The sequence below is a fragment of the Anas platyrhynchos genome, chromosome 2 (assembly GCF_047663525.1).
Source record: "Anas platyrhynchos isolate ZD024472 breed Pekin duck chromosome 2, IASCAAS_PekinDuck_T2T, whole genome shotgun sequence".
NCBI classification, from domain to species: Eukaryota; Metazoa; Chordata; class Aves; order Anseriformes; family Anatidae; genus Anas; species Anas platyrhynchos.
In genome coordinates, this window is record NC_092588.1 from 39,433,359 (window position 1) to 39,456,836 (window position 23,478).

Here is a 23,478-nt window from a genome sequence, read left to right on the forward strand (position 1 = left end):
ATCAATCTTTCTGCAGCAATTGAAGATTTTAAAGCATCAGAGAGATCAAATGTGTTGTGGAGTACAATCAAGCTCCCGTGGACCAGCTGCATAGCTGAATAAAGAAGATATTGTAATAATTAGAAGAATCTTGTGACTGTAATCACAAGATGCTAGCAGATAAGAGATGAATGTGTTCTTGGATGTGATGTCAAATGAAGAACATCTGCTTACTGGGTGTGGAAAGTCTTACACTCCTGGATGGAGCCTCAGTTGGCTCACGAATTGGAATTGAAAAGAAGAGGGAAAAAGTGAGAAGATGAGTGGGTGCTGAGAAGCAAGATGGAAAAGAGAGGTATTGTGTACGAGAGACAGGGTCATTTTCATACAAGATTGCCACTGGAAGAAAGAAATATCTGGTGGGTGGCTTGTGTTATGTTTTAATACACATTTACCATGGTGAAAAGCTCAGTGGGCCTTCTGAATATCAAAGCTGGTAAGACAGTAAATCACTGTAAATCACCAAAAAAATTTGTAGGGTTGTTAAAGGAGGACCAGCATGCCTGGCCAGTATTTACATGCACACATGAATGTGTGTGTGTGTGTGTGTGTGTGTGTAGAAGGACTGGGACAGGCTGTTATCCCAAGTCTTGACTCTAGCCACTGGCAATGCCATAGGCTGAGAGTGGTCTGCAAAAGACAGTTGTCTCTGCATACATGCAGAGAGTATCATAAGCTCCCCGATTCACATGGGATTTGGCTCCCTGTTATCTCTTCTGTAGAGGATAGTGAAGTACAATCTCCCATAAATAGCAATCTTTGTGGCATGACTTGCAAGGGGGAAGGGTATTCAGCTACCCAGTGGTACTCATTACGATATAAGAAGAGCTCCTCTTTTACCTCTGTGCAGGATCTGTGTGCTTATGCAGGCTGTGCGTTCAGAATCAAGATGCAACACAGACTGCAACAAACAGCTTTCCAGTACTTGGTGATAATACCAAAAGCTGATCTTTCTCTCCTCTTGAGGCATCGCAGCATCTGCTGGCTTCTTGTACATCTTCACCTGTCCTTTTCCCTCACCGCTGAGGCTGCACCTCGGTGTGTCTGGCAGATTAAGCTTAAAGGCTTTTTTGAAGCGTTAATGAGGTGAGCTGCTTTTCCCACTATGAACGCTTGGTGCGTTTCTATATAAGAACCCTGAACAGCTTCAGCACTTTTACTAAGCTGCACAGTATTATTGATTTCTCCTGCTTCTGCTGCAAGGGGTTTGTGGTAAAAAGCAGTGACTCAGCTGCTGTGCTCAGTGGAGCTGTTTTACATGCTCATACTGTGCTGCTGCTGCTGCTGAGTGGTTAAAAAAAAATAAAAATCAAAAGCAAGCCTTTAATTTGTTTGAAGTAAAGTGCAGGCAGCAGCAAGGTTTTCTGGCAACTTTGCAGAGATTACTGTAAAAACTCTTTAAACTCTTGATTCTTGAGGATAACCCTATGTGATTGTGCAGCAAGAAAAGGGGAGAGACCGAGATTGGGGTTCCAACTTCTCTCCTAGAAAGATGCACACTGAAGATAAGAAACATCCCACCATGCCAGGAGGGCAGCAGCTGCAGTGACTGGAAGTGGAGATACCTGGAAATGCTGGCCCATCTGCTCAAGCAGTGAAACCCTTCCTCTGCCACAATAGCAAGGCTTGTACTAGCAGTTGCATTGCTTGTGCTCTCTGCCTGTGTGTCTTTACTGCCTGCCTGGCTTTTGCAGTGGTTTACTGGCCAAAAGCTAGAACAAAGCTCAGGCCTCTCAGATGTTTTCACAGAGAGGAAAGTCTGTGAGGGGGAAAAAATACAGCTGTCATGTGAAGAGAACCAAGGGTTTTTTATATTTTTCTGGAAGATAAATAAGCTGTTTATGTCTGTGATCCTGCTTATTTGTAGAGCAGGACTCTTAGAAGCTTTCAGATCACTCCAGAATCACAGAACTGTTGGTTAGAAAACACCTTCAGAGGTCTCTAGTTCAACCTCCCACTAAAAGTAGGATTATCACCAGCACTGCATTAAGTTATTCCTCAGTGTTGCCCAGCATCCTCTTCTTCAGACCAAAGCCCAATCTTTCTTCACAAGATGCTTCCTCTAAGCCTCTCCTGATAGCTTTCCACTGGATTGCCTCCAATTTGTCCACAAACAACCAACTCGGAAAGCGTGAGAGCCCCACCAGTGGAGCAGGACCAGGACTTCTGAGTGTCCCATGGATATGGAGTTGAAGCACTCAGGGTACCCAGGGTCCCCACTGCAGACCTAGGACACTATGATGTGAAACTACAGCTCCCATCTCCAATGAGAAATTGGAGATGGGGTTTGGGGCCTGTAGCAGACAGGCAGATGTGCTGGCAGGCACTCAGACAGTTGTCCATAGGAGATGATCTGTGTGCATTGAAGCAGAACTTTTTTTTTTTTTTTTTAATAAACTTTACTGTTTTGATACCCTGATCCCTGATGCTCATCTGTCCCAGTAAAACTTCTGAAATACTATGGGTTACCTCAGGTAAAGGGTGCTGGCTGGAGACAGGACTACTTTTGAAGCACTTAACCCATGCATGCACTCTGAATTGCTCAACAGCTCTGCTCTCTAAAGCAGAAATGGAGAAAAACAGAGAACAGGCTGACCTGAATTCAGAAAGCCTGACAACAAGGCCAGCTGCAGAAAGACCACAACACGGAAAGCTCACAGTGGGATCTCTGAAGTGAGGAGACACAGGAACTTGGGAAATGAGCATGGACATGCTGACTCATTGTCCACAGCAATCTCTCAGGTACTGCCAGGTCCTTTCTGTGTTGGTGGGACCTTGAACTGCCAAATCTTATGAAAAACATTTTCAGTTTTATTTAACAGTTTTGTAATGGCAAGAAAACTCTCACCCTTCTGAGTCCTAAGAGAGTTGCTGTGGGGAAACAGCAGAACTGCTCCTTTTCAAGGTCTGTCCTCTCCTTGGATTTATGCATCTGCTGACCTTGGCAGATGTACAGAAGAAATCCTTTACCATAGCAGTGGGTTGTTTTTAATTTCTTTTAAGATTAGGCACAAACATATTTTTCCTCATCAGATACACAGATTTTGAAATTCCACTTTTTTCCTCCCTCTTCAATAAAAGGATTTTCTGGTGCAGAGAAAAACCACATACTCCAGCTGTTTGGTTTCTTCTGCCCTCCTACAACATCCCAAGATAGCAGATAAAAAGCTGCTGTTTTGAATCCTCTTTTCTGAGTCCAGTATTCAAATTACAATGTGAAGTGACTATCTACATTGGCAATTTTAGCTCTCTGGTGATTGAAACTGATTCTTGTTAGCTATGCATGTAAAGATGTGGTATATTTTCCTTCATCTGAGAGTATATACGGATGGTATTGAGAGCGAGATGATGGGAATTTGGATAATTCCCAACTTAAACAGAGGATTTGCTATGCTGGATCAAACAGGTTTCCTATCCCACCCCTCCACCCTCCAATCAGGGCTGCTGCATTTGGTAATAACTGATTCATGTATCTGAGGGAAATGAGAAAAGCTACTCATCACTGATGCTTCATGCCAGCAGTGCAATACTGTAGGTGGAGAGAAGGCGATTTTCTTCTGACCTTGGAAAAGAACAGCTTAAAAATGAAGTTGCCTTTATGGAGGCTAACAGATGTTGTAGTTGATTTTTAAAATCCACCCCTTTTTACAGGAAAAGAAAAGGAAGTTATTGCACCTAAAGGCTATAGTATTCTCAAGAAACAACAAACAGTTGCTTGATAATCAACTAGACTTTGTTTAATTAAAATCTGGAAATTTATGTCTTGTAGAAGTTTATATTATAAAACCCAGTTCTTTCTGAATGTTGCTTTAACAGCATTCTAGGCTGATGCCTCCACACATTTCTGACTCAGATTATTTCTTTGTGTTGGCAAGCTGCCTGCAAGATGTACCCTTTCAAGCATAATGAGCAATCTCCAGGTACAGTGAGTGTATCTCTCCTTAGTGCCCTCCACCATGGAAAGATAAAAATCTTTGCAGAATTAGCCTGCAGTTATCCCAAAAGAAAAAGCTCTGCACAGGTTTTCAACGAAGTTATGTAGCTTGCTCTTATCACAATACTAGTGAACGCAAACAGATTACAAAACCTCTCTTAATCTTGCACGTGCTATTATGGTGGATAGCAATGTAAATGTATGCTGGACAATTGTATTCATTCAATCCCTTCATCCCACCATTTTTCTTTTGAGTAGGTGCAAGCATTACATTTACAATATCAATTATGGGAATACCTGATGAATAACTTTGAATTAGAAGTTAGTTGACTACTAAGTCATCCAGTATTTATTCGTTGTCTTGAAAATGATCTAAGTTTTTCCAGTTAATCCTAATTACTGCAATATACCGTATGAGCAAGTTCATCAGCTGTAAAACAAAATGTTTACATTATCAATTTTAACAACAGCAAATTTTACTCCTCACCTGTATGTATGGCTCTTTATAGACAGTGACATCTGCAGGCACTCTAAGAAGGTTTGTTCACAGAAACATGTGGCTGATGACAAATATTTGCTCACTTCCAAAAGATTTCCTTATGTATCTTTTTGTTAAACAGTGTTAATGTGATTTTCATTAGCCCCTCTTGAAGGGCTAATCAGCACAATTTACCTATGCATGCATCACACTGAGGGACTGGTTAGAAGATGATTAACATAAACGAGGTACCAGAGTTACCATAACACCAGCTTTCCCTGGGAAGGTAGTTCACAGACACCTGTGTATTTATGGTTTCCTCTCTTGTCTGGGCCATAAAGTAAAATAAATACCAGATAGACAGACAGATAGAGAAACAGGTACATATTTTGTCTGTCTGACTTTCACTTTACTTGGGCTAAGGCAGCTGCTATTAAATTTCACCTCAAAATTCAATTGTAGTCCTCTGATAAGAATCAACCTGTTTAAATCTTGTCTTCTGCAGACATTTTTTTTTTTTTTCTTAGGGATAAATAGTCTGTAATGCATTTACACCAGCCAGAGACAGACAATGAGAAAATAGGAGGAAGGCTTCCTCCTGAGCAGACTGAATGACCTACTTAAACCTTGAAGTGTGAGACCTGCTCTTTGGAGCTTGCACAGACACACTGTGGTCCACCTCCTTTTAAAACCCAACTCAAGGTCTACCCATAGAAATTCTCTTAGACATTGTGTAGATATGGATGGGACTGCACTACATCTTGTAAGCACTGATCCAGTGCTCTGAACATCCCAGCAAATGAGTTATAACCCTGACTCTTATGAGTGAAAACACGGCTCTCCCCAGTTCAGAAGTGAAGCACACGGATGATAAGTGACTTTCTAAGCATCAAAATATGTCTGTCACACCTAGAATTTGAACCCAAATCAATGGTGTTCCAGGCAAAATCTCTCCCTGGGCCAGCACAGAGGCCGAGTGAAAGAATGCCTGAGAGCCACATCCTGCACCCGGTGCTGGGTGCGTGCCATTATGCACACACAGCACATCAGCTGGGCTCCTCACAGGCATGGCAAGGGCTGCTGCAGCAAAGGAAAATAATCTTCTCCTGGAGCTCAGAAGGGCTGGAGTAAAACCCATTATTCTCTGCACTAGAGTTGTTCCAGAGTAAAGGACCCAGAGGCCAAACACATTAAAAAAAGTCAAAAAAAACTACCCGGACTAGAGGAATGCCATTTGCATTCATATTAAATATCATCAAGGAGTCTCACATTCCTGGGTTTTGTACATACCAAAGAAACTTCACAGATCTTGCTCTCCCCACCCCTTAGTAGAAATGTAATTTAGAAAAAATATAATTGAGAGATTAAAAAGACCTCACCTTGCTTTTTTTTTTTTTTTTTTTTCATACCTATGTTTGGTGTTGACTAACTGAAACTTTCTCTTAACAAGTATCTCCAGTTTCCCGCAGCTGATCAGAGGCTTTCTGTGAACACGTTTGACCAACTGAGAAATGCAATTTCCTAAAAAACTGAAACTTTTCACAGCAGGAGGCTGGGTTCTGTGCTAAGCCTTTCAGGCAGGTTCATAGCTCTGCCACAGCACCTCTGCTTTGAGAGTTTTATCCCAGATAGCCCAGATGTGTTTTACAGCAATCTGGTACGTCTGATACCTGCTGACCCCTCCAGGTTTAAACAGGGACCCATGCCTTTTTGAGGTGGCTTTTATGGTTATCTATAGCCTTCTGGGTGCTGTTTGTCTAGCAATATGGCACTATCTTCCGTGTTTGTCTCTCTCAAATCACCTTTTGGGAAGGAAGGACTCACCTGTCCTGAGCTTCTTTGGAAACACTGGAAGAGACGAAGTGTTAATGCTGCTGCATTTCAGCTGCCCCCCTTTGTGAGCTCCAGCGACCTGAACGTACCCAGTCCCTGTACTCAGACAATAGGTTTCCTGGTGTGCTTCTTTTCCCTTTAGCTCTTTTCCTTCCCAGGAGAGCTCAAAAGTTTTGTTAGGGACAGGTTAGGAGTGAGAAGAGGGCAAGGGAACTGGAAGAGGACAGAACCGAAGTGGCATCATCTTGCAGCAGATCTTGGCAAGGGGAGCAGGACAGGGCCCTGCAATGTCTCATGGCATCTTCTACCCTGCTCTCTTTGCAGCAGATCTGAGAAACTTCCCTGGAGGAGGTCAGGAAGTTTCTGTAGGAGAAAGAAATGGAAATATTTAGAAATGTTGCTTCAGTCAGATGTACTTCCTTTCTCTCCCTCTCCCTCTCTTTTCCTGATGGAATCTGTTGCCTCAACATTTCTGTACTTTTGTTTCCAGTACTATTCTGCTCTTACTTGAAGGCAGCAATTTTGCTCAAGAGATTTATAGCAATATAAAGTAGAAGACAAAAGTCTCATTGATGATTTTAGACAACAAAGGAAGAATGGAACAAGAAGGTAATTAAAGTAAAATCCTGAAAGCTCTTCATTCTACAAGGTAAAAAAAGTGTCTCTAAATCCCAATTTAATTTTTCTTGTCATGTTGACTATCCGGTGCAAATGAATAGACAAAATGTTCCAGTGTATCTCCCTTTCTGTACATACTTTCTTTCTTTTTCCTGTACTTCCATTACAAAAGGTTGAGAAGCTGGAACCAGTTTTGTGCACAAAAGAAGTGTATTTGCTCTGCAGTCTGATGCCTATTAGGTTTTAAATCTATTTGAAATAATGAGTTGCAATCTATTGTAATTAAATACAAAACATTAATTAACTGAGTATTATTAACAACACAAACAAAGAACAGTTTGCAGAGTTTATATTTCCTTTTACAGAAATTTCCCTGCATATGAGAACACTGTCTCCTAACGTTTAGTCAAAAACTCCAGACCAATCATGAAAGGCATTTTTCAGTTTCAGATGTGAGAACAGCATTCCTTTATGCAATGTAATATTATATTATTGCAAGCGTAGTATTATCGTATGAATAGTTGAAGCAAGAATTCTATCAGTTAAAACCATATTTCCTTCACTGCAGATATTTTTCTACACATCAGTGCCAGCAGAAAGATGCATATGAACAGTATCATTGAATTACTGAAACACACCATATATATCACTTGATAATCTGGGCCTGAAAAACCACTCTAGAATCTATCTCAAGCACTCTGGCACTAGGAAGACTGTTTCTTACAGCAAAACTTCCAGCCAGGAGAGAATAGTTGTATTTAGTAAATGTTGCTCAGATTTTATTACTTGGGAGTTAGTTGTTTCTGTCCCACATGGCACTTTGAAGGGCTATTGGTAAAATTTCCTTTGGGCCAGAAAGTGTTTGTCTCTGGGAGACCCTAATGCACTTGAAGTCTTCTTCAGATTGGAGAAGCACATCACTGGCTGGGATGGTTACTGTAGTAGATGATTAGCATGGCAAAATGATGTCTTTGAGTGCATGCTATTGTGCTCCAGCTGTTCTCTTCTCTGACTGTCCCCCCCATTGCATGCAACCTGCTTACTGGCATAGCACTGAGCCCCAGGGTTTGCCCGCCAGGAACCAGAACCCAATAGTACCAACCTGGGTACAATTTCTCATTCCTATTGCATTTGGACTAATTGCAGCCAGTTTCCCAGTGCCTCAAAGCAAGTATACTAATTCCTTAAAAGTGATGGGCTTTTGAAAGAAAAAATTTGTGAAGGAAAAGTGTTTTCTTCTAGGCTCTGTGGAGAGAGAAAATGAACAATGGCTCCACTGTACAATGAGAATTTGCTTTGCAGCACCATCCAAATGCCAGTACTGCACCAGCAAGGCAAATACTTTCTGTGTCTTTTGTCAAGCCAGAGATTACTTGTTAAAGCAGGTTTTTATATCAGGACACATGAGAGCACACCCAACAAAAGTATGTGGACACTGTAGCCTCTACCTTGCTCAGAGAACAGCACTGGTGGTAGTGTGTAAAGCTGCAGCCAGAATTATGTCATTTACTACAAAGGAGGGTGTAGCCTCCAAACTTCTCAAGAACCACTGTCAGTAACAGAGAGAGAGATTCGGTTTTACATCTTCAGCTCCTTCTCCTCCTAAGTGGAGGAGTGTTTGCACTGGTTTTGTATAGCTATCCTTACTCAAACCACAATGTTCAACCTGGTTAATCCCCGTAACTTCTCTGTGTGCACATAATCCAAACAGCCATCTTTCCCAATATTTTACTGTCTTCTTTTCTGTTTGCATAACCCCTGTGAGGTTTACAGGCTGCATCTAGTCCCCTCAGGGAGGTGGCAAAATCACAGCAAATCAGGCTCTTTGCTCTATAATTTCCCAAAGATCAAAGTTTAGTTATCATTAGAATGTAAATGTCACAATATTATGAAACTGGCGCATCAGGACAGAACATATCTCCCACTTTGAAAGTGTTTCTATGTGATGTGACATTTTCATAACATTTGAAGGAGGAGTGTGCTTTTTTTTTTTTATCTTTAATGATCTTTTGCAGTTTTTTTGTTTGTTTTTTTTTGGCCAGTACAAGTTACGCTACTCCCACCTGCTAAAATGACATTTGAAATGAAGTATTTCACAATGTCTTTTTCTAACTGGGTCCAGCATCCACCTTGTTATTTTATGTTAACTATTTCTCAAGACAAGAAAAAAGATGCTTGAGTTGATGAATATCAAGAAAGCACAGCTCTTCATCTGTTTATTAATATTCTTAAATGATTAATATACCACAGCAAGAGTTGAGCTGCTGGAATATACGGGAACAGAGGATCCACATGAGAAAAGCAAGAGGATAAAATTCAATTAAACTGTTATTCCTTTGAATAATAAAATGATATATTTTAAACTTGCTCCTGTGAATTCATTATAACTACAGAAATGACAGCCCATAAAGTATCTCAGCTTGTCCAAGAACACAAACAGCTGGTGATCCTGAAACAGCATAATTTCTTGGGCTTTGCTTCTGAAGTCAGCCCTAGATTGCATCAGAAATCACTGTTTTCTAAAGCCCCTCTGTAAACAAATTGCATGCTGTATGCAACATATTAGTTAAACCTGTAATGTCAGGGAACAGCAGCTAGCAACCTGAACTATCATCAAACAAATTTTACCAAAGCTATCACCCCCAGCAAGCATTCTTAATGTCAGAATGTTCCTCAGATTTTCCAGCCCATCAGGGCAATGTCATTCAGCTGCGTTGTTCAGGAGACAACATCAGGCAGTTTTCACCTATTTAAGTACCAAGGTAATTCATGGGAATTCTTTCCCAGAAGTGGCTAAAGCAGCAATGGAAATGTTTCTGGGTTCCTAAGGGTTTCCCACTAGCCTACTTCCCTTTTATTGTTGTAATCCACCAAGTGTTTCAAAACCACTAATAAGAAAAATTCCCATCTGAAGTACAGAGTGAGGTGTGTGTGAATGTCACTTGTCCTCAGCCTGATGCACCCTCACTCATGCATCATTGGGACATAATGCTCCAGGCAGAGGAAAAACCACAAATGTGATGGCCGAAAAAATAAATAAATAAAATGTACACCACCTCCAGTGTGAGATGTGGTACAGGTTATCAGCTCATGTTTGCCTGTTTCTTCTCCAGCAAGTCAATTAAGCTAACAGGAAGGAGGTTTCTGGTGATGCATTACGTAAAGCAGTGACGGTAGGAACCATGCGGTGATTACATCAGGTAACTCCAGTACATTGCACTGTTACTTAACCCTAGCAGCCCAGAAACACTTGTTCATATACCAGTCTGGTCTCATAAATGATTAATGGAGATAGGCAGTGTGAGATGAGGTAAGAATTTACTTGGGGCCCCAGAGTGGTTTGGCAGTGGGTGCTGGGTAGGGGCTGGGCTGCAGACCAGCATTGAACCTGCTGGCTCCTTTGTGATGTTGTAAACCAGGTTTATAGGGATTTATAGGTTTATAGGAATTGGTAATAGTTTTTCTTAGATCAACATCAGCATTTAACCTCTTGTTGGGTATTATGAGGGGGGGACAGTGTGTCTTAGAATTTTCTTCTCTCCTCTTGTGTCATCTGATTTAGTAATGTTACTTTCACACTATGTCTTAGGGAGAAGATAAATAACATAAAAAATGTAATATGTTATAACATTATAAAATTAGACAATAATAAGAGTTTTCACTGCACCTGTGTTGACCATATTACTCTCAACAGTTACTTTCTAGACCTGCATGAAGATGCTAGTGTGATCCACGAAGGGCAGAGTTTAAAGACATTTGAGAGACAGAACCTAGGGCAGGGACAAAAGTTACAAAACCTGGTATAAAACTCAACAAGATTATCAGCAAAGAGCAATGTGCTGTCTGTAAAATCATTGAAAACTCAAAATTGACAGAGAAATCCCAGCTCCACTGAAATCATTAGCAGAACTTCACTGACTTCAAAGGAGCCAGAATGTACCTTGGGATGAGTAGAAGGCAACCAGCTGAACTCAGGCTGGTCAAGCTGTATTTGACAGAGCCTGCATTCCATTATATTTGCTGCCACTTGGAAATATTGCTTACGGTGCAAGCTCCCTACAGCAAGAGCAACAGGCAATGACTTAGAGGGTCACTGGGGTAAATTTCTAGGAACTGCATATTGGTAAATTCTATCCTGTTTCAATGTTTATATTTTTACAAGGAGTGTTAGTAGCAATTAAGGAGAAATTTATTACAGAATAGCTCTTGTATGAAAGAAAACAAGTTATCCACATTTGGCTTGGACATCTTAAGGAATACTTGTAGTCTTAACTAGCTGAGTGTTTTTTGTTTAGTGCAGCCAGAATTATATCCTGTAAAAACTCCGATAAGACTTGGAAAGGAAACAAAGATTCGAGTGAAATTTTAAATTGGCTTGCCTTTTTTTTTTTTTTTTTTTTTTTGGGGGGGGGGAAATTGGGGGGAGGGAGGAAGATGTGTTTTTTTACCTTTTTTTCAGATCCTGCTTACACTATTGTATAATTGTCACTGTCTGGCAGGTAATTTAGGTAAAGTCTACTTTTCAGCTCCTGTTGTTATAACTCAAATTCTGTTTTGGTATGACTAATTGGTATGAGTATTACCTATTATTGCAATGCTGCAATATGGTTCATATTGAAAACCTAAGTGACAAACAGCTTAATTAACTGTGATTTATATTGTTATATATGATCATAAAATCACCAGAGTTTGGAACAACTTAATTTGTTTTTAATAAGTGTTGCCTGAATGACTAGCAATTACAGATGTAAACCAATTACTGAATTAAAGCACAGTAAATTTTAAAACAAAAGCAGTCACATAATGTTTCATTATGAAGTCCAGTTCCTAATGAAAAAAAAAAAAAAAAAGGCCAAAACAAAGGTTAACTTGTTGTTTGTGGTAACACCTATGACAGGTGAAGTTTCAAGACTTTTTCAACTCTAAATGCACAACATGTTCCTGAGGTTTCCAAAAACATTTATGTTTTGGCTTAATCACTGTAAGCATGATCCCAAAGCTGTCTTATTGATTTAGGTAGACAGTGTTAATATTATTCCTGTGCTGTGTTGAGTTGAGAAATCCTGAGCGGACCTAAAATTTCGTAGGTTGTGGTGAGTTTACAGGTAAGCCTGAAAACCTCCGGAGAGCAAGAGTTATTTGGCAAAGCCAGTAGTTGTTGACAGATATATGTGCTAGACAGGTAAGAGGCAAAAATAATTAAATAAATAAGTAAATAAAATAATTTTTAAAATCATTTTACAGAGCTCTTTATAGGATACAATTACTTGAGAGGACCTAATCTCTCCTAAATGCTTGTGCTCTGTGAACCATGACATTAGGGCTCCATTTCTGGAGTAACTGAAGAGAAGAAGGAGCTATAAGGTAAAAGTAACTATTCCACTTGGTGAATGGAGACTGATAAACCCCGTAGCTTTCTTTGATGGATCCCTGAAGACAACATTGAGACAACACAGAATGTGGCAGTTCCCACAAACGTTCCACTGAGTTCCCCCACAAAAATTTGGCAAGGACTTATAAAATAACTCATTAAAGGAGAAACTTGTAAAGGGATATTATCAATAGATGATCAATCTTAAGAATAGTGATTGCTTAAGAACGTCAAATTATCATTTCTTTGTGTGTTTTTATTTTTTTACTTTTTTTTTTTTTTTTAATGGATAAAAGAATTAACAAAATCTGAAGAGTTTAGAGCAAAATGATTTTGGTTCCTCCAGAACAAGCAATAATCATGATGAATGCCAGACTTTAACACAGGGTGTGTGGGCAGATTGATGTTCAGTGATGTTCACTGTCAACAAATCCAAGGCAATGAGTGTTTAAGGGAGGCCTTGAGTAACGTGCAGTTGGGTACTAAGTCAGAAGTGAATACTGGGGAAAAATGGTTTCTAGCAAGGACTGTTGAAAGGACGTTTTTAACAGCCTTGGATAAAGTGAAGTGAATTTTTGGCTGAGCTGGAACACCATGTCCTGACTTCAGCTGACCCAGTAGAACTGCTCATGTAACCACTCTCTATCCCTGTTCTGTCACCGTCATCTAGGTTAGTCCTAACACTCTCCATAATGTGTTGCTTTTTTATTGTTTTGTGTGTTGTTTTGTTTGACCTGGATCATTGTGACTGAAGTGGGTTAGGGAGAGGTAGCACGTGGTGCTGTGCTGACAGACCTGGTGATGCTGTCCCACAGATGGCAGGAAGGGGCAAGAAGCTGTGGACAGGGTGACTTACTTCAGACATGGCCTGTAAAGCTCTGGCCATGCTACTCAGCTTTGCTAGGACTCCCTGGAGCAGATAAAATAAAAAACTCTTCATATGAGATCTGTTTAGTCTGTCCAAGAAAAAGCTAGGGGCAGGCACAATCATAGTCTGCACCTACACAGAAAACAAAGCTTTGATAACGGGCTCTTCAACCCAGAAAACAAATGTAGCAACATCTCGGGAAGAATGTTTGAAGCTAAACAAATTCAGGCTAAAAAGGAGATTATAATTTTTCTAAGCAGGGGTTATTAACCACTGAAACGATTTAGTAAATGGTGTTGTGGGTTCTCCATCACTGCCTTTGTTTAAATCAAAATAGGGTCTTTCAGCTGAAATATAGTCTGCAATTCAAAGAAAAATTAATTCGTGACTGGTTATAAGTGATGTTACGAAGAAAGTTAAACAAAACAATTACAGTGATCTCATCTGGCCTAATAATCAATGAGTCTTTTTAAAAGGAAAAATAAAATAAATTTAAAAAAAGAATCACAACAGCATAATAAAACTCACTCAGGAGGAATGAATTTCTTTCTGGAGATCACACTTCACAATGGCATATTACTTTCCACTAATGCAAATTCATATCTGGGATGACAGTGATGAATTTATCAAAAACTCTGCTTAAGGAGTTAAATTGCTTTTTAATGAAAGTTATTATTATAATTCCTGGATGAAGTCAAAGACTTCATGCCAGAAAAGACAGGAGTCCCACTTCTGCAGTGGTTCTGAACTTCATCTGTTTTTCCCTGCTTTCACAGCCATAAGCGTGGCTCAAACTGCAGTACTTTACAGAAAGATAGAGGGGATTTTCTGCTCTGCAAGTTGTGGTATTTCCTTTGGAAATGAAAAACCCCAGTGTACTCTGGCTGAGTGGTTGGCTTTGATCTTATATCTTGAAATCAGGGATTAGATGAACAGAGAATTTTTGCTGATAATTTTCAGCTACAGAGGTTTGGAGTTACAACAGTGTGACATCCTCAGCAATAATGATGCGGTGTTTTTTTTATAGCCTGTCATTGAGAAGGACTCAAAATCAAAGTAAAAATACAGAGTACATGGAATGAATCACTGCCACCAGAAACTTAACTACTGATGTAGTTATGGACAACAAAGGAATAAAATGAGATTTTAATACACTGAGGATAATAGATTAAGCGAAAGAGACAATGGTAGAGCTTTCCAAAACAATGGAATGACAACAACCCTCTTTATAGCAAAGTTATACTTTTTTCACTGTGCAGTAGTGGTCACAAAAATATTGGGACCTCAGCAACGCAAACCCACATTGCTGCACTTTGATGCTTCAGTGTGCAAGCCGAATTGTCGGAGACATCTCTCTCGGTGTCCAAGTATCCTAAAAAAGCCTCCTGTTCAAACCCTGACGGGGGTGACTGCCATGTTGAAATGCAGCATTTAGATGCTCACATTCATGTTTCAAGGTGGCACTTCATTTGAGAAAGCAGTCAATCCAATCCCACCCCTCAGCAGCTGCTGACATGCAGCTTCAGAAGTCAGCTGCCCTGCCACCCGAAAACTGATCTGTAAAAAGAAAATTCACTAGTCTCCCTTTATTTAGAGTTTTCAGTATTTTTCATGAAACAGAAATGTACATATTTTACAAATTTTGGTAGAAGCAGAGGCATATTTTCAGTAATGTGAGCTTTCCTGCGAAGCCAAAGAAGAGGAGGGGGCAAATAGATACTTGTCCTGATTGTTTTTCATTTTCTATCCTACATATGGAGAACACTTCACTAGTTTTGTAGATCTTCCTTGGGAAGGACTGAAAAAAGGAGGAGTTGTAACTGCTGTAAATTCCCGCTTGACTTTACAGATTAGCCTGAAACAACAGCTGGCAGCTGTGCTGACAAAAGCAACCCCGTGTCAGGAAGCAGTTCTCCCCAGAAAGATTGAGATCTCAAAATTCAGTTCTTAAAGAATTTTGAAAGCTCCCACGGAGTAGGAAATGCCAGTGTTTGTGGTGGAGGGAAGTCTTAATAGCTGCCACAGAACTGTGGGCCTCAGGGACCCAAAAGGGAGTGGACCCTTAGCCCCCATGTGCAGCATCACACAGGTGTGTCATGAGGGGAGCTGAAGCTCCTGAGATGCCCAGCTCTCCATCAGCTGAGCTTACTGACAGCTGATGAGCAGGGTCTGAGAGCACAGTGTTTTCCATGGGACACACTGATTTTGGTGACCATGAATTCTCCAGGCTCCAAACACCCACCCAGTTCAGGCACAAGGTGCTTCTTCCACGGTTGATCAAGGACGACCAGCTGCTTCTCCATCCATCGTCGGTTGAGACACCATGCGGTGTAAAAACACCTTCACTCTTTGTGGTGCCTGCTCTTACAGACCACATAAGCTATTTGTGGTGGAGCAGGAGTTGCCAAGGCAGACTGAAACATGCATTGGTAGAAACAACAAGGCCTAACCACACCACAACAGCACCAGGAGAGACAACTCCGTAATGGCTGCCGTTGTGAACACACTCTGAAGGAGACTCATCTTTGTGAAACAGGCCAAAGAGGATGGCTGCTGCTTTACTAAGTCCTAAAGGCAAAATACGCCTTTATTTTAAAGACAGAGCTCATGCTGCTTCTGAGCAGCAACCTCTGGTGTGGTGGGCCATGATAGCAGGGAGTGGGCTGAAGAAGGCAGCAAGGCCTTAGGAACCACGAATCGCTGTATTTACTGCTATTTCACAACTCTTCTTAGTCAAAGCCTTTGCTAGAAATAAAACAGAAGTGTTGTAACTGAATTATTTCATTTGGGTTTCTTCTAACTTGAAAGTGGCTTTTTTTTTTTCTTTTTTTTCCCCTGTTCCACAGAAAATTTTCTCAACCTCAGTTCTATTATACGCTTTTGAAAAATAAACAGGGCTCAGAATTATTTATTTCTTATGGGAAAATGGTCTGTTGGGAACACATTACACATTCCATTTCCTAATCAGAATCTTGTGATAATTTTTACTGTGCATTGCAAATACAAGCAGCCTGCATTACATCTGCAGTGCTCAGATAGACTGGAACTGCTCCAAACTGCTTCTCAAACATTCACTTCTAAAATTTCCCATATATTTACCATTCTTTTATTCTGGTCACTAATGCATATTTATCCAGTGGACTATGTGGATATTGATAGTTTAGTAGAGTTACATGTGCCATATTGTTAACAGATAATAGACCGCCTTTCAAAGTACATAGAAACAGTTGCCTAAAAAAATAAGTGCTTCAGCCTGAGGAAACTCGAAGACTAAAAATTTCAAGGAGGAAAGATAAATGGTCTCAGCTTAAAGGACCAGAAACAAGAAGAAAACTCAAATTTTAGTGATATGCTTTGTGAAAGAGCTTCATATGGCTGGTCAATAAATAAAGCGGAGACGCAGGCTGTTGTCAGACAGATTTCAAGGACAAGCCAAACTGGGAGACAGCTGCAGCTCTAATTTCTGCCTTCACCACTCATCAGCAGAATGATGAGGGCCAGGAGAGAGGATCTTCGCCTCCTGCAGAGCAGACATGAACACATGGGTCCAGGAAAGAGATACCAATGATGAAGCACAGAGCAAATATAGAGTGAAAAGCATGGCTCTGCAGACAAGTACCTTCCTGCGGTGTGGTGGGAAGGGACACATGAGGACACGGCTCAGCCACTGAAGTCCTGAGTGTGACATTTCCCTCCATACCCACTACATGGATGTAAAAATCCTGCTGCTTTGTGGCAGCAATCACATTTGAGGTACCATGCAGGGCAGTGCTGAAGAGTGACAATTTTTTTCACCAAAAGCCCCTAGGGAGCCTGCAATTAGCTCCTCTTTTAAAGAGGCCAGTAATTCCTTTCCAAAAGGAGGCAGTTTAAAGGATGCAGCTCCCACCTCCGCTGTTGCACATCAGTGCTTCCCCCAGCGGGGGTGGTTTCTGGAGGGAGCTAACAAGATAATTTCCTGGACTCCTGGACCTTTTGCATCGTTCTCATCCCTGCTGTGTTTCACTGCTGCAAGTACAAAGCCCTTCAGTATTCTTATCTTGGCATCCCCCATTTAGGGCAATGAGGGAAGCATCACAAATGAGTCTGTAGGGATGTATCTGGAGAGAGGCAATAAAAACTAAAAAGCCGGCACTGGGGGCCAAGGGCAGTCAGATCTTTTGGGAGCACTGAGCAGTGAAACTGTTCCGCATTGCTGCTTGGGAAAGCCTGTTCACTTAAACACAGCAACCAGCTCTGCTCATGGGGAAGACCTCACGGCCTGGCTGTCACAGCCATTGCTGTTTTCAGATCCCATTTCTCCTTCCCCTTCTGTTCTTCCACGCCGTCCCCCCACAGCAGGCAGGACTTGAGCAGGACATGCTAACATCTAAGGTTGTTCTGAAAATTCATGGTCTCTCTCCTGCTTCCATGTTTTGATGGTTTTATAGACAGCAAGCCTAGCACTTATTTCTGGAGCCTAAACACTTTGTTTTAGCTGTTGGGAGAGACACACATGCAATAGTCAGCATCTGTCAGGAAAAGCTTCTGTATGTGTTGTTTCAAATCAGATTTTTTTCAGAAGGGGTTTGATTTTTCCATAGCCCACTGATCTAGTGAATTAAAACACCTGCAATGCCATTTTCTATTCAGCAAAATGTGTGTTCAGAAAAAACATTTCCACAGACCTTCAACACATTCCACACTTTCATGACATTGCACGTGCAAACCCAGCATCTCCCCGAGCATCAGCTCTCTGTATACTTGCATGGGAATGAGCCCATTAGGAAAATCTCTAATGCCACACCACAAGTGCCTCTGTATATGGACGCATACACATCCCCAAGTCCTGGCAGCACCAGAGTGCCCTGCTGGTGGTGGTGGAGCTGCCAGGATGGTCTCCTGCCCCTCCTCCATGGCAGATCTGGAAGGAGCACAGTCACGGAGAAGGGAACACCTTTGAACGGTGAGCTACAAGGAGCAGGGTCCGCCCTGAACATTTCAGAAATGAGCCTAAATAACCTCCAAGAAGATTTCTGATATCGCAGCTGACTACTTTCCAGTTTATTAGTTAAATGTGGTTCTCGGTAGGGTCAGTTTGTTTGAAAATAGCATGTGGCTACTGAAACACCTCATTGGTGCTCAGAAATGAGCAAAAGGAACACCCCTGAGGCTTGATATGAATACTGATGATGGCTCATTAGTCCCCAGTTTTTCCATCAGTTGTCCATTAGCAGTCCAGTAAAAATTCAGAGAACAATTTCTTTGCTACCTTTGTGCAAGGAGGGACATTGTGTGCTGGGCAGGTAGGTCCTGACCTGCTCCTGCTCCCAGCACTAGCATCTTGCTGAGTTGCGCTTTGCCTCTTCTTTGCCTCACCTCACAGATCTACATCCTGTAGAAAAAATAACTTCTCATTAAGATAGCTCAGTGCAGAACATTTTATATATATATATATATTTTTTTTTTCTGTGAGTAAATACAAATTGCAAAATCAATGATAGTCTGGGTACAACACATGCAGCTACAAAGAGCTTGTTTATTTTATTATTTTATTTTATTTTATTTTATTTTATTTTATTTTATTTTATTTTATTTTATTTTATTTTATTTTATTTTGATCTAAAGCTCATGGCTACCACATGACATACCTGCAAGCCAGGAAGATGAATGAGGTCAAAGACAACACTGGATTTTCACCCCCTAGACTGAGTCAAGCCCCACTGTGAGCCAGGCTGCAAACAGCGGGTGCAAAGCAGTGCTCTGTGGGTCTGTCTGAAAGCAGGGGGGATGTCTGAACACCTGTGCAAGATGTCACCATTCCCACGGCTCCTACTTGTGGTGCCTGGAGGGATGTTTTCATAGTGCTGCTGGAGGAGACAGAGGAACGGGTGAGGAAGCAGGAGAAAAACAACGCGTAAGATTCACAACAAGGAAAAAAATACAAAATAGGGTAAAATATTAAGCTCTGACAGCAGGTGAAGTCCTGCTCGTCCCAATTACAATCCGCAGCAAAATTCCCATTGACTTCAGTGGGACCAGAATTTTGAGATCAGTTTTTTCATGGTTTTCTCAGCACCCGGGCATATTTTAATGTTTCCTCATGTCACCGTAGGGAAAACCTGCAAGATTTTATTAGTTTTGTTGCCTCTTTTTTTACTCCACAGCATTTGTAAAAACAACAACAAACCTGCAATATCATGAGGAAGCAGCAACAGGAAATAAATAAATAAATACATAAATAAATGCATAATTTAATGGTTTGACTACTCTCTACCTCCAGACTTCGGTACTGGAGCACATACCGAATTAAAACTCTTATTTTCACTCAGTCTATAATGCAGGGCTTGAGAGGCCTCATTTGTCGAACGTGTTAGAAACAAAACCATGGGAAGTATAAAGCCTTATGACACAGCTCTTTGTTCGGAGTCCTTCAACACAAAAGAAAATTCAGCAGATGGACTCGAATCCTTAAGCTCACAGATCATTTCCAGGGAGCTGAGTTAATTTTGTGCTGGATACGTGTAAGCTGATACCTTCCAAGATATGCAAAGCACAAATAAAGAAATCAAGCTTTTGCCAAACTTATTCATTTTCGTGCATTCAGACACCTTAACTAAACCAGCCCTCCCAAGTGTTATTTGGGGGTCAACATTAATAAATAAGATTATGTTAAATTTTTGTCCTCCCCCCCCCAATAAAAAAAAAACAAACCAACAAACCTATAAAGAACAAAACCAATATCCCCCCAAACTTCTTTATAAGGTTCACGTTCTGCGAAAGCCCACTTTTATCCCACTGCTTAAGCCACTCCAAATCACTGTCAGTATATTTCTAAATGCTCTGAGCTGAGAGTAGCAAAGCTTTTACAGTTCAGAATGGTTACGCTGACTTCATAAAAGATTAATATCCTCGAAAAGCAGGTCATTTATTAAAAGATCTTTTAAAAGCTTCATTTCTTAAAAAGCAAAACTATCTACCCACTCCCTCATCTCTTCTGAAAGCATTTGCATGCCAGCTATTCCCTAATTTTTATTTTTTTTTTAATAAAACATTTTCCCCCTTCCTCTTCATTTCTAAGCTACGAATAGCAGGCATTTATTGAAACACTGGCGTGCTCCACCAGGTGCCTTCTGCTTCCAGGCACTGATGTCACCTGTGCCCAGGTGACACACTCATCCTCCTGTCCTGTACACACGGATGGGGCATTGGAGCATCAGCCCCAGGGCTGCATCATGCTGCAGCCTGGGGATTTTGGCTTGCAAACCTGCTCTTACCACCACTGGAAGTCTGTAGCAGCTGGGCAAAGGACAGACTTCTCTCCCAGATCTTCCATGGTCCCCTCACGTTATGACAGCCTTCTTAGGCAGCACTCTTCAGGTGGCAGCCGAGGAACCAAGCAAGCACTGCAAGTGGTCTAGATGCCACAGGTGTAAAACACATCGGTACCGTATTAGCAGATGGCAGAAGATAAAACAGCAACTGTTGCTCAGACAGAGGGCTCTTGTCATTCTTTTCACTGGACTTTGTGCCACCTTTGCACACCCTGATCCTCAAGCCAGCATTTTGTATGGAGCTAAAGAGGTAGCGAGAATTTTCAGTGAGATATAAGGGAGAAATACAGCTGACTTTTGGCCAAGAAGTTGGTATTTCAACAGATGTTTTTCATGAGTGTTTTCAATGACTGTTTACTCCTGAAGAGCCACATCTTCCTGTTAATCTTGCCTGTAAATATCATGGCACATAGTGGGAAAAATATCCATTAAATACATCACTACCTGCTTAGGATGTGGCAGCTCAATTGCAGCTTAGAAACACAGGCTGTCATGGTTTTGGGGCTGTAAAAGACAGGGCAGCTTGTGGGAAGCTTGCTATGGGATTCAGGAGTATTAACCGAGCAATGATGCTGCTTAAAAAAAGAGGCTGAGCAGGGAGGTGACCTTGGTCACAAACTTCAGAAAACAGAAGGAAAAGCCAGACAAGACAACGAAAGGATGAGCAGAACGGAAGAACAGGAGCTGGGAAAACTCCAAAAAGGCAAGACACCAAGAAGGTGGAGAAGACTTGCAGTGCCAAAGCAGAAACAATAATAGCACAGATACTAGCACTCTTTTACTCTTGTCATAAGACCATCATGAAAATTACTTTAAATTTAGAAGAATGACATTTAAGAGAGTACAGTTTTTGTTATATAAATGATTGTTTTTCGTGGAAAAGAAAAAAAAGAGTCACCACTGATCATTGCTAACTTTTGACGGGCAGCCACGACCAAATTCTTAAGCGATCAAATATAAACTGTGCTCGAAGGCTGCTCATACTTACCGGGGCAGGACATATGGTGTGGTGTGTAGGTGTCTCCACTTTGGATTGCTCTGCCCCCCAGATGGACATCGTCTGAGAGTGCAGCAGCCATCTACTGACTGTAACAAACACCAGGACAAAGGTATTGATCACACTTGGGCTCCCAGGGAGAAAAATTAAAGGTGTTCATGGGCTAATACTTCGGACTGAGGTTTGCTTATTTAGAGCTTCACTTAACAGATGCCATCATCGGGAGATGAAAGTCCTTGCTCTGAACAGACAATTTAAGTGGCTTTTCCCATTAAGCTATGGGTGAAATATTTCAAAGGGCAGATTATTGGAGCCTTTCTGCTGACAGCAAGGAATGTCAGATGAACTCACAATACCGGTGAACATCTAAGACTTGGTTAAAAAAAAAAAAAAAAAAAGAGTAAAATTACAATTCAGGACAAGACACCTTGACCAATTTATTCTCCATACAGCACAAAGGGACCTTACAATATATCTGCATTTATATTCATTGCCAAAATAGGCAACGGACCCTTACTGTTCAGGGGAACAAAGCTCCAGATGCTCTTATATTCTCAGCCTAATGCACTCAGCTACTGGTGTGGCACCATTAATCACATAAAATATGAGTTTTATAGCCTCGGAAAACTGGCACCTCCCAAATTTATTCATTTGACTGCTCTGCCGAATACAAAAGCTTCTCATGAACAAGCAAGCTGTGAATCCAACACATGAAACATTACCACCCCATAATCAATAGGTATCGGAAGGGTGCGCTGAGGTTTAGCTCCTCTCTGGTTCTCTGGCAGACAGCAATCACTCAGCTCTGTGCTGCAGAGCTCCATTAGGCACTTTGTTTTGCATTGAATGACTCGAATCAAACGTGTACGGCCTCCATGGATGGATAAACTGCTGTAAAAAGAGATAAGTCAGCAACACTGATTGGCCCCGTTGTCTGAGCGTGTCTTTTGATTTTGGGGTTTCTGCCAAAAGCATCATCATTCGGGGTTTACCCTTCAAGAGCTCTTGGTCACTCAGATGCTGCACGCACTTGCAGCTCAGCGTTCTCCCCAGCAGAAAACAAATTCAACAAAAAGAAAATTCCTGAACTCAAATTTATCAAGAGTAAATTTGTAGCACAGATCCCGTGTACCTAATCTTTCATGTTGTTATGAAACAAAGTAGTTCAAAGACCAATTCAAAGACTGTGCTGCCTACCTTTTGCTCAGAAGAAGGTTTATCTTTGTGCACAACTGCAGAGATTTGAGGGCGTACCTTGTTGCGGCATTTTCCTCTTTCTCTCATTGCAAATCAAAGTAACAGAACCACTGTGAGCTTCAGTTTTGTTGTTGTTTTGGGTACGTATGTATGTTTTTCATCATCACTTCTGGGGCCAGGGCTGTCAGTGCTGGGCTCAGTCCTGGCTGTCGCAGGATTCCACAACCCAACATCTCCCTCAAGAGCTGCTCATGCAGCAAAAGCTGCTATTTAACCAGGGATGCTTGCCGTGCGTTTTGTACCTGGGTAAATGCCTGCTGAAGGCAACAGGAACAAGACCAGAATGCATCCTAGGCGAGGCGTTCGAGTTGGTTACAGCCATCTGCAAATTCAGTGTTTGGCACTCGGGAATCTCCTACAACAGTCACAAAACGAGGGATGCTCTAGAAATGATTGGATTACCTGCCTGCAAAGGCAAAGTGGTAATTCCTGTTTGAAAACAAAACCACCTCAGACACCAAAGATGTCGCTTTTATACAGACACACAGGTAAGACTATAAATAAATAAATCTTGTCTGCACAAACGCTAATAAAGTGATAAATGAAGGCAATTGTTATCTGCTTGTTCAAAGCCTTGTGGACTTTCTGCAATAGATCTTTTCTTGCGATTTTTATTCCTGCAGCATCATCAGAGTTGCAAGTACGGCTGACTGTGGAAGCCCGGCTCCTGTAAAATCTTATTCACGTGCCTATCCTGAAGAAGCAGGGACTGCGGGGTTGGACTCTCATTGAGCTGTGTCAGAGGTGCCTCTTAAGAGCCTGGGTGAGGA